Source organism: Apium graveolens, chromosome 3 (assembly GCF_009905375.1).
Source record: "Apium graveolens cultivar Ventura chromosome 3, ASM990537v1, whole genome shotgun sequence".
NCBI lineage: Eukaryota > Viridiplantae > Streptophyta > Magnoliopsida > Apiales > Apiaceae > Apium > Apium graveolens.
Window position 1 is genome coordinate 249555206 of NC_133649.1, and position 11776 is coordinate 249566981.

General features: G+C 34.9%; 1 long non-coding RNA gene across 1 annotated transcript; it reads left to right on the forward strand.

Annotated features, from left to right (window-relative positions):
* The first annotated feature begins 8489 nt into the window (after nt 1-8489).
* On the forward strand, nt 8490-10333 carry LOC141711034 (uncharacterized). The gene is made up of 3 exons (XR_012571193.1): nt 8490-8682; nt 8997-9143; nt 9706-10333. It is a non-coding gene; the product is annotated as an uncharacterized LOC141711034 (long non-coding RNA).
* Nucleotides 10334-11776: the final 1443 nt, after the last annotated feature.

Consider the following 11776-nt stretch of genomic DNA (forward strand, 5'->3'; position numbering starts at 1 on the left):
ATGGATCAATACATGTCTTACTTGTCTAGGAAATTCTCTAACATTGTTAAAAAGCCAAGATTCTACAAGAACAAGGGACAATCTTCCAATAGCAACAACTGGAAACCAAAGACTCAGTCAACTCAGCTAGCAAAGGTGGCTATAAGACTGGATCTGTTGACTGATCAAAGATAAGGTGCTTCAACTGTGATGAGTTGGGTCACTTTGCTACTGAGTACAGGAAGCCTAAGAAGGTGAAGAAGGATAAAGCCTATTTGGAATTGGAGGCAAAGTATGAAGCTCTCTTGAAGAAACAACAAGAAAAGGCTTACATTGCTAAAGGAAAAAATTAGGATGATACTGATGATGAAGATGAGAATGAAGAGTTTGGAAACTATGAACCTATGGCTTTTGAGCAAGGAGAATCATCCTCAACAAAATCAGAGGTACCAACTCTAACTACCATTGATTTAAGTACAAGCCAATATAAAGAAACTGTTGAAAAGATGAGTGTAGAGATGTTTTATATCCACACAAGCATGGTGGCAGCTACTGAGGAAATGAGTAGACTGTTAAAGTTAAATGAGAACCTTCAGATTGAGAAGCAAGATTAGGAACTCCAGCTTGTTGAGCTTGAAACTGTCAAGTAAGAAAATGAATATTTGAAGAACAAACTGAAGTGTGCAAATTAAATATAAGCTATATTGAGGGAAAAGTTGGAGAAGAATGAGGTGAAACTGAAGTCTTTCAGGAATGTATCTCAGTTCGTTGGACAGTACTATGAGAAGGACAAACCATGTGCTAACATAGCTATTGGTTTGGACTATAATGTTTTGAACAACAACAAGAAAAGTGAAGGTGATAAAGGTAAAGAAATTGCAAATCAAGATGTCCCAGTCATTCTGAGAAAAGTTGATGCACCTTTGTTCAAAGCATGTCAAGTCAATTTAAGTGAAGTTGAGTTGGTTAACAAGAAAGAGCTTGCAGATGAGGATAATGAGAAGAAATGCACAGAAACAACTCCAACTCCTAAAACTGAAAAGAAGCCCATAATAGATCAAGTTTCTAAGAAGCCTATCAAGGAAATCAAGACTGAGAATGTAGGAAGGAAAAAGAAGAACATGAATGGAAAAATTGGAGTGAACAAAAGAAATAACTTTGTATTTTTTCAGATGCTCCCAGGAAACAATGTCAGAAGTGTGGCTCTACAAATCACCTAACTCACCTTTACAAAAGGGCTGTCAGTGAGCCAAAAATGGGAGCCTGCAGATATAGTGAAGCAAAGGATAAAGATCCCTATTCCTTATATGACAAATTTGATTGCATTCCTTGCAATAAGAAAGTAATGACAAGCTACCATATATTAAGAGTAAATATAAAAGATACAAGAATTGAGTCTACAGTTGTGAAGGAAACTGCAAATCGAAATTTGAACACTATTTTTTTGAATCATCAAATTCTACTTTTGCAAATTTTGTTAACAAGAAGAAAGTACCCAACACTTCTTGGGTAGCTAAACACACTCAATCCTAATTGTGTGCAGGGCAAGGTGGAGAAAGTCATATGGATCATAGACACTGGATGCTCCAGGCATATGATAGGTTATAAAGCCCTACTATCATAATTTGAGGAGATGGTTGGCCTATTGGTTACTTTTGGACACAACAACAAAGGATTCACAATGGGATATGGCGAGTTAGTTCCTGGAAATGTTATCTTTGAAGATGTAGCACTGGTAGATGGTCTTGAGATGAATATCCCGAGTGTCAGTCAATTCACAGGTAAAGGATTCAATGTTTTATTTAACAAAGGAGAATGCTCAATTATCAGTAAAAAGACTGGTGAAGTTGCTTTGAAAGAAGCAAGAAAAGGAAGCTTGATTGTTGCATATTTATACTCAGCAAATAAGGATGGAATATGTTGCTTCTACACCAAGACTTTGTTAAGCAAAGCAAGTTGTGGCACAAAAAGCTCTCTCAGCTGAATTACAAAGCAATCAATACCTTGATGAAAAAGGAGTTAGTGAGAGATATACCAAATTTCGAGTTTTCTCAAAATGATGTTTTTCAGGCTTGTCAAAAAGGCAAAATGAAGAGGTTCAGTCACAAGAGCAAAATTGTGAATTCTATTAATGCACCTTTGCAACTCATTCACATAGACCTATTTGGACCAGTTAATGTCTTATCTATTTCTAGAAAGAAATATGCACTTATGATGGTGGATGACTACTCATGGTACACATGGTTAGAGTTTTTACGTTCGAAGGATAAAACTCCACATATCATTATTAAGCACATCAATAAAATTGAGAAGCAGGATGAAGATCAGAATTGTGTGAAAAGATTGAGGAGTGACAATGACACAAAATTTAGGAATGCAATTCTGCATGAATTATGCAAGGATAAGGGTATTGTTCAAGAGTCCTCAGCTGCAAGGACACCTGAATAAAATGGGGTTGTTGAGATAAAGAATTGAATTCTATTAGAGGCTCCTAGAACAATGATGTAAGATGCCAAGTTGCCTACAAGTTTTTGGGAAGAAGCTGTTAATATTGCATGCTACACTCAAAACATATATCCCATCAATAAAAAACTTGGCAAGTCACCCTACTCAATTTTATTAAAAATGAAGCCTACTGTGAAGCATCTGCATGTGTTTGGAAGCAAATATTTTATTTTAAGAGACAACTCTGAATATGTGGAAAAATTTGACTCTAAAGTTTTTGAAACAATTTTTCTGGGAAATTTATTGGAAATAACTGCATACAGATTTTACGTGCTTGAAGAAAAGAAAATTATGGAAAGCACAAATGTAACTTTTGATGATGACAAGTGTCCAGGCTTAGAATGCCTTGATGAAAATGAAGCTGAAGCCCATAAGTTGGAAAATCTCAACATCAATAATGATTCTGAAAATGAAACTGAGATCAACACAAGCAACAGAATGAATGAAGAGCCAATTGATCAAGTGAATCATGAGAATGGAAGCTCATCTCAAACACCTGAATTTGATATCACAAACTCAGGGGGAGAAAGAGAAGAAAGTTCTGTTTTGGCATGAAGAAAATACATAAAATTCAAGTCAACAAAATCATACAAGATGGTGGGATAGGAGTCACATAATGGATGAAATTATTGGTGATCCAAATGCTGGTGTGAGGACTAGAAGTGCAACTGCTAATGAATGTCTACATGCATGCTTTCTTTCACAAATTGAGCTTAATAAAATTGAGGAAGCTCTATATAATCCTGACTGGATATCTGCTATGCAAGAAGAGCTAAATCAGTTTAAAAGAAACAAAGCCTGGAAGTTGGTTATTGCACCAAGGAACAGAAGTATAATTAGAACAAAGTGGGTGTATAGGAACAATTGGATGAAAATGGAATTGTAACAAGGAGTAAAACAAGGTTGGTTGCAAAAGTCTACTCACACAAGGAAGGGATTGATTATGATGAAACTTTTTCTCCAGTTGCAAGTCTTAAAGAAATAAGGATCATTATTGCATTTGCTGCACACTCAAACTTTATAGTGTATCAAATGGATGTGAAGAGTGCATTCTTTAACGCTGAGATGGAAGAAGAGGTTTATGAGTAACAATCACATGACTTTGAAGATCTAGAATTTCCAGACATTTTCTACAAACTACTCAAGGCTCTCTATGGATTAAAGCAGGCGCCTAGAGCTTGGTATGACATATTATCAGAATTTTTTCTTAAACATGGATTCACTAGAGAATCAATTAACAAGACTCTTTTCTATAAGCAGCATGGTGATGATATGATCCTAGTTTAAATATATGTGGATGCTATGACTTTTGGTTCTAATAATGAAAAGTTATGTCAAAGATTCTCAAAACTCATGCAGAGTGAATATGAAATGAGCATGATGGGAGAATTAAGTTAATTTCTTGGAATTCAAGTCAGTCAAAGAAGTGATGGAATCTTCATCAGCCAAACCAAGTATGTTAAGGATTTATTGAAGAAGTTTGGAATAGGCTGAATGTTCACCTGCATCAACACCTATGTCTACAACTACAAATTTTGATGAAGATAAGAAATGAAAAAGTGTAGACATTTCAGCTTATATAGGAATGATTAAATCTTTATTTTATTTGACTGCTAGTAGAACAGACATTATGTTTGCAACATGTATGTGTGCAAGATTTTAAACCAATCCAAAGTAATCACATTTGATGGATGTGATGAGAATCTTCGAATACTTAAATGGAACACCAAACTTGGGATTATGGTATCCTAAGGGGACTTTATTTGAAGCTATTGGATACACAGATGCATATTTTACTGGATGCGGGGTTGACAAAAAGAGTACTAGTGGAAGCTGTCAATTTCTTGGACAAAGACTTATATCCTAGTATAGCAAGAAACAACAGTCTGTGTCAACTTCCACAGCTGAGGCTGAATACATAGCTGCTGGAAGTTGATGTGCTCAAGTGCTTTGGATTAGAAATCAACTAATGGACTATGACCTAGTGTTACACAAAATTCCAATTATATGTGACAATACTAGTGTTGTATCTATTGCTGCTAATCCAATTAATCATTTTAGAACAAAGCACATTGATGTAAGGCACCATTTTATTAGAGAACATGCTACAAATGGTACCACTGAGCTTATTTTTGTTTCAACAGAAAAATAGTTAGCTGGCATTTTTACTAAACCTTTGGATGAAGCAACTTTCACTAGACTTGTTGGTGAAATTGGAATGTAAATTCTTCATCCTAAAGGCAAGAACTCAGTTAATATGTTGTTGCATATTAATTTCTAATGAATCAAAATTAATTGATTTAATTGGAAAATTAACCAGAATATGAATTATAGATATTTCAGAATCCTCTATACATTTATTTTTCAAAATTCAAAATTTAGCTTGGAATTTTTCAAATTCTAAGAAAACTGTCTAACTGTTCATTTATATTTTCAATATGTGGAATTAGTAGAAGACGGAATCAAAAAGAACAAAAGTACATACAAAACTGAGTTCTCGATAAGTATAACTGACTTCTCGACAAGTCATTTTGAGACTTTCGATAGAGTTCTCGATAAGTCATTTTCCTGAGTTCTCGAAGGACTTCTCGATAAGCCTTATTATGACTTCTCGATAAGTCATTATAGAGATCTCGATATATGTTATATCATAGAGTTCTCTACAAGTATACATTTTAGACTTCTCGACAACATAGAACTGAAATAGTTTAAATTATTAAATCATTTCAGTAAAATACTTTTGATATAAAATCATTCTATTTTTTTATTTATTTAAATAAAAATTGGAAAAATTATGTCCATTCAGGACAAACTGGGTATTTAGTTAACATCTCGATAAGTTACTATCTAGTTCTTGATAAGAGTCAGGAAAGTGACATGTTGATATGTATCTATTCTCACACGTGACTTCTCGATAAGCAAATCCCAAATGTTTATTTCCACTTCTCGACAATTCACTTACCTTTTTCTATAAATACCCAGATATCTCGAAATAACCCCTCTTTACACTTCTGAGATCTCAAGTGACCTAGCTTTTGCAAATCTTAACCGTCCTCTCTTATTCCAAACTCTTTCTCTCTCAAATTTCATACCCACTCAAATTCAAACACTTCAAATGGCATCAAACACTATTAGAGATTTCATCCCAAAGGAGGGCACCAACTACCTTGCATTCACAGATGCTAATCAAGCTCCTGATAGCTTCAAGAGCTTTGTCAAGTTTCTATCTGAGACATTCTTCACATGTGCTCTAACTGCAAATCCAGTTCGGTATCTGGATGTTCTCAATGATTTATGGAACTCAGTTGTGATTAGGATAGTTGTGCATGAGAATCAAGCTACATCTTTGGTGGTAAACTGCACAATCCAAGGGCAACATATGGAATTCAATGAGAATGATGTTAACAAGGCTTTGGTTATTCCTACTGACAACTTGATGGAGGTTCCTACTCAATAAGAACTAGCTGAATTCATGGACTTCATCAATTACAGTGAAAGGATCAACCTTGTCAGCTTGAACAAGAAACATTTGAGGAGGGAATGGTCATTCATGTTTGACTCTATAGTGAGAGCCTTCACTTGCAGAACGACAGGGTATGACAACATTTCAAATGTTGTTCAGAATCTGATGTTCCCCATGGCTCACAACAGACATAATAATATGGGACTCTTGATTCTAGAGAAACTCAGCACAAGGCTCACAATGCCTTTGGCCACAAGAGGTAAGGAAATTTTTCTTCATAGGTTTGTAATGTCTACTCTAAACCATAAAGTTCAAGATATTCATTTACTTAATGGTGTTGATAGAACACAGATAGGCAATTGTAAATAGGTATCCAAAATACTATTAGGCTCACTTATTACAAATAATAAGGTACCTGTAAGTCATAAAATCATTCTATTTATGTTGGAAAGATTCAGCTTTTACCCTTACCCTATGCCTGATATGAGGTCTAATGTTGAAACTAGTATAATTATGGCTCATGTGCCCTGTGAAAGAACAAACACAGGAACACCAACAAGGGCCTTCCACAACCGAAACCCTTCCTTCTTTACCATTAAAAGCTAGGAAACCAACCATTTCATCCTCTCAAAAGGGTGAGGTGAGTAAAAAGAAGAGAAAGCAGGTACCCTTAAGTGTTATCAATGAGAGTGGTAAGGATCAAATACAAATAGAGTCTAACCTGGTCAATAAACCAAACAAGGTAAATAAATCTGAGTTGGCCATTCAATTAGCTACCTCTGCATCCTCCCAAAAGGATGTAGTTAAAAAAGAAGGATTAAAACAGACTCTAGAGGTATCCTCTCAACATGGTATCTCTATTGCACAAAGCACTCTACCTAGTGCATCTTGTAAAAAGTCTTCAACACAACTTAAACACATTCAAGTTTATAAAAGAAGGAATAAGGATGGCACTCAAATTGAGAGCACATCTTTTGAAGCTCCCTCATCTATTCAGAGGGAGCTTTCAACACCCAATTCTCAAATCATAAATCTTATCACTCAAATTTCTTCTACATATAATGAAACACTTGAACCCAATACTCAAGTGTCGTCAAAATCAAGTGACATGGTTCAAGAGATTGTGCTCACCATCCAGGAACCACATTCAGTTGGGGAGAGGCTACACTATGGGGTAAACCTTGATGTCACCAACAAAAACACAGGGGTTTCATCAGGTTTTTACTAAAGATCCTGTGGTAGGTATCAAATGCAGCTTCATGTGCAAATCAATCTTCACAAATTGAAAGGTTTGAGGGTAGTGCTCCTGCGGGGGAGCTATCTAAATCCTCTCCAATTCAATTGAAGGTTTCTCATGTAGGGACAACTCCCCTCAAAACACTGGCTGAGATTGCTTTGTCAATTGAAGCTAGGAGTCTAATTGTCAATGATCCAACAATTGGGGAGACTAGTCAAGCACATTCAGGTTCCATTTTTTTGCAAGAAGAACAATGGTTTGAGATCATGGTACATGACAATAACTGGTCAAATCCCCCCAATTCAAATGGAGGTTTGAACTCTTGGTGAACAACACGCTGTCACAACCACAGTTTCTAATGTGAGTTCAACTGTGATTCCAATCACAGGGTTACCTACTTCTTAACAACTCTCCACCTCAAACCAAACACACATCCCCTCTACATCCAATCCCACTCAATAACCTTCACACCTCAACTCATATTGGCTGCAGGATGCTCAAACTCAGCCAATAACCATGAATGATGTGATATTCCGTATTTTTCAGAATTATTATTATTATTTTAATATATTTATGTGATTTTCTGATCTTGAAGGAGTAAAATTGTGGATATTTTATTCTTTTTTAACGAGTTCGTGTTATTAAATGGTAATGTACTAATTGTTAATTGTTGTATCGATCATTGTTAATTTATGAAAATATTTACTTAAATGTATTATTTTCAAAAGTTTATTTAAAAGTCGGTCATTTTATTGATATCGATAAATTGCAGTTCGTTTTGTAATATTAGGGATTGAGTGGATATTCAGTCAACTACGTGTTGTATGTAGTATTAATTGTGTGTGACTCAGTGGTGATTGAGGATTAGTTGTATTATTAATTGCTGAGTCGTATCATTTTGTTTTTACTTATAAAAGTTATATTATTGAAAATTTATTTTCATAAATATTTAAATATTAAAAGTTATTAATATTTCGAAAATTTTAAAATTATTTTAAAAAAATTTCAGATTAAATTCACCCACACGTTTGTTCGGTAAATCATAAAATATGGGTCTAATGCACGATTCAAAAATACTTTAAAAATTGTGAAAATTTTATTTTATTAGTTCTTAATTATTCTAAGAATTTTAAAATTTATTTGGTAATTTTCGGGACAAATTTACCTGCAAATTTGTTCAATAAAACACGAAACGCAAGATGAAATCCGACTTCCAAGAACGGAGAGATACGCGTCAACTGCTTATAAAACCACAAAAAACATGGCATGCATTCGGGATTCTAGTTTGCTACGTGTTGGTGTACAAAAAAATAAAATAAATAAAAACGCAAAAACAAACAAGACATCACTCTCTCTGCTTTCTCTATCCTCTCAATCTCTCTTTCTCTTGCTACGCTCTCTCCCTCTCTCTCTCTCTCCCTTTCTTTCTCTCTACCGATAGTCTCTCTCTCACTCGATCAATTCTTCCCCCCTCCTTCCTTTTTTCACTCGATTTCAGGTGAGTGCCGCCTTGTTTCATGATTTTCGGTGAATGTTGCCGCGGCCTTTTTGTTGTTGCACACTCGTGTGCGCGTTCCCTGTGTGTGTTTGTTATCTATGTCGTGTGTGGTGTGAGTTCTGTGTTGTGTGTGCTTGCTATATGGTGCCATCTCTTTTTCCAGTTACCGCCGGATTTTTCTGGCGAGGTGGTCCGTGTGCGTGTCTGTGTATATTGCGCGTGTGGCGCGTGTGTGGAGTACAGTGCTGTGTTTCGATGGGTGTAATTTTATTGTGCATATTTTTTTAATTCGAAATTTTTGAATATTTCTGCAGGAGAATTAATTGATTAATTTCATGAAATAAAGTTATTGGGTGCGGGAAAATTTAATTAATCGGTGGAATTCCTGTCAGAAATCAGAATTAATCGGGCGCCCGTGAATTTTATCGCCATGGGCGATGAGCCTCGGTGAAGAGCCGAAGGTGGATCATGATGATATAATCTGAGTCCTACGATTTATAAAAATAAAATATAATAATTAATATTTGTATCTATGATTGGGTTGCGAAATGTGAATTGTGATTGTGCGTCGATTATGATTCGACGGGTAGTCCGACAAATAGAGGAGACGCTGCCCGATTTTTGAGAAATTAATTTCGAAAATGCCGAAGCATATCCTGTAATTATCAGGAATACCAAATGAGTATATAATATTATATTATAAATGTGTTACAAAAACTACTTTCGTATCATGATGAAATATTTTTGAAATCTGTTGTGTGTAATAAGTAAATAAGGGATGTCACACGGTGAAATATTTTGCAAAAAGAGTTTGATGACTGTATTTTCTATAACAACTGGTTATACGTATTTTCTGAAGATAACTACTGAATCTAATTTCAGGTACGTGAGCCCTATATGTTTTGTATATTGAAATAGTTCGTATAAATACGAGTCGGGTTATGAAATCCTATAGATAAAATTTATAGTGAGGATATGACAAACATAAGCGATCGTCTTATTTAGGGTATTTCGATTCTGTAGGATCCAGACGAAAGACCTGAGTTCCAAAGTCGGTTTAAAAATAACCTAGCATTCGGTAGAAAAAGCTCTGCAAGATACGGATCATTCGAGTTGATCAGGACCGGACATTGGAAAGAATGAAATGGAATGGTATTGGAATATCTGGCCTCTAGCAATCGCAGGAGCAACACATTAGTGAATTCTCGGAATGAAAGACGGTGATGTCTTGAGGCAGAATGACAAAATAATTTTGTTATTGTGAGTGTGACTAACTGCTAAACACCAAAGGCAAGTATCCCTATCTTCACATATCGTTCAAGTGATATTTATTTTGAATCCTATTATGCAAGTTTCTCAATAATATTCTAATTCCAGAATAGTTAAATGCTTTAAATATCAAAATGATTGATTCTATTTATGCAAGTACTCTTCTGCTATTCTAGATCCAGAATAGTTAAAATATTTTTACTTATCCAAATACCGGATTTATAAACGTTTTATACTTTGAGAAAAAAGATGATTTCTTGTGAGGGTTCTTGCCAAGTTAATGGGGGAATAAAATTTTCAAGGGTGTCGATTATTATGACCCCTTTCAATAAAAGGTTTTTAGATTGGATGAATGCGTAAGTGACCGGGGCGGACGGTCCAGCGGAGGGCCATGTATTATATGAAATATTTGTAATACAACTTATGCAATAGTCAGATATAATGCCTTTTTATTTGAGTACTCGTGTTATGCAACATGTTTCTACGAATCATGATCCAGTGCTATCACACGGGCTAATAAGCATGTGATAGTACTTCCGTTGGTGAAAGATTCCAATCCGAATTATTACATTGTTTTTGATAATCATAGAATAAATGATTTATCCAGAGTTTCTGTTTTGAATAAAATGTAAAATACAGTTTTGATTCAGTTTTTCATTGAAGTTGATATTTAGTTTAATGTTACATATCAAAAGTGGTATTAATATATATGATTGATGTTGACTTCAGTATAGGATGTTGTGAGCATCAAATTTAGTATTGATATATAATATGATATGACACCAAAATAAGTAGTGATATCATGATTGGGGTTTTGAGTAAAATAGATATAAAGTTTATGATTCAGTCCATAATCACCGTTTCATATTGTTGTTTACGATATTTCAGTAAACATTGTTTTACGAGTTTTATTCTCGCCAAGATTCAAATTATTACTGAAGCATTTCGCTCAAAAATATCAAAAGGGTTTTGAATACAGATGAGAACCAATTCTGGGAATCCTTAACTAAATTTTATGAGTCAGCAATTATGATTTTAAATGTTCTACTCTATTGCAAATGTCGGTTTTTATATCGAATGACCATATATATGTTATAATGAACTTGTTGAGCATTTCTTTCGCTCATACTTTCTTGTTTATAAACTTAACCTTCCAGTGAGGATTAACTTGTGCTCTTTAACCACGTAATTCAAGAAAGCAAAGAAGAAGCTTTTGGAAGGTTGTTGGTCCAGGATTTGCGGACTAGTGTAAGTTTTATTGTGTTTAAAGTTGTTTATAGCAGAAGGAGGGGAAGGGGAGAAGACGAAGGAACTAAGAAACATGTCCAACAAATCCAAATCTCACAAACTCAAACCACCAAGCCTAGACAAACACTATCTCAACCAAAACTACCTCAAAAGCAAAAATACTTGTATAAACAAACTACAAACACCATACTCAAAATACCAATCAGATCCAGCCATGTCACACTAAAGAAAATCACAAACCTAACATCATTCAAGCCTCCAACCATAACTCACTTCAAGAATGTTGGAAAAACGCCAAGGAAAATGCAAGCTGGTGATGGGGTCATCTGGAACTATTTCAATAGAACTGACTTTCTACCTCTAAACGTGCATCACTAATGATGACTTTTTCCAAAAACTATCTGAAGAAATTGTCAAAGTTTGTATTGTATCTTTAGCAGAAGTCATAATCTACTACATGGATGCCTCCTTCATTTTGTTTAGCAGGACAGTAATGGAAACATTTTCAACTACATAACTAAAGATGGTGATCAGCTTGATGAAGGATAAGGACACAAGTACAAGAATGTGGAAGGTT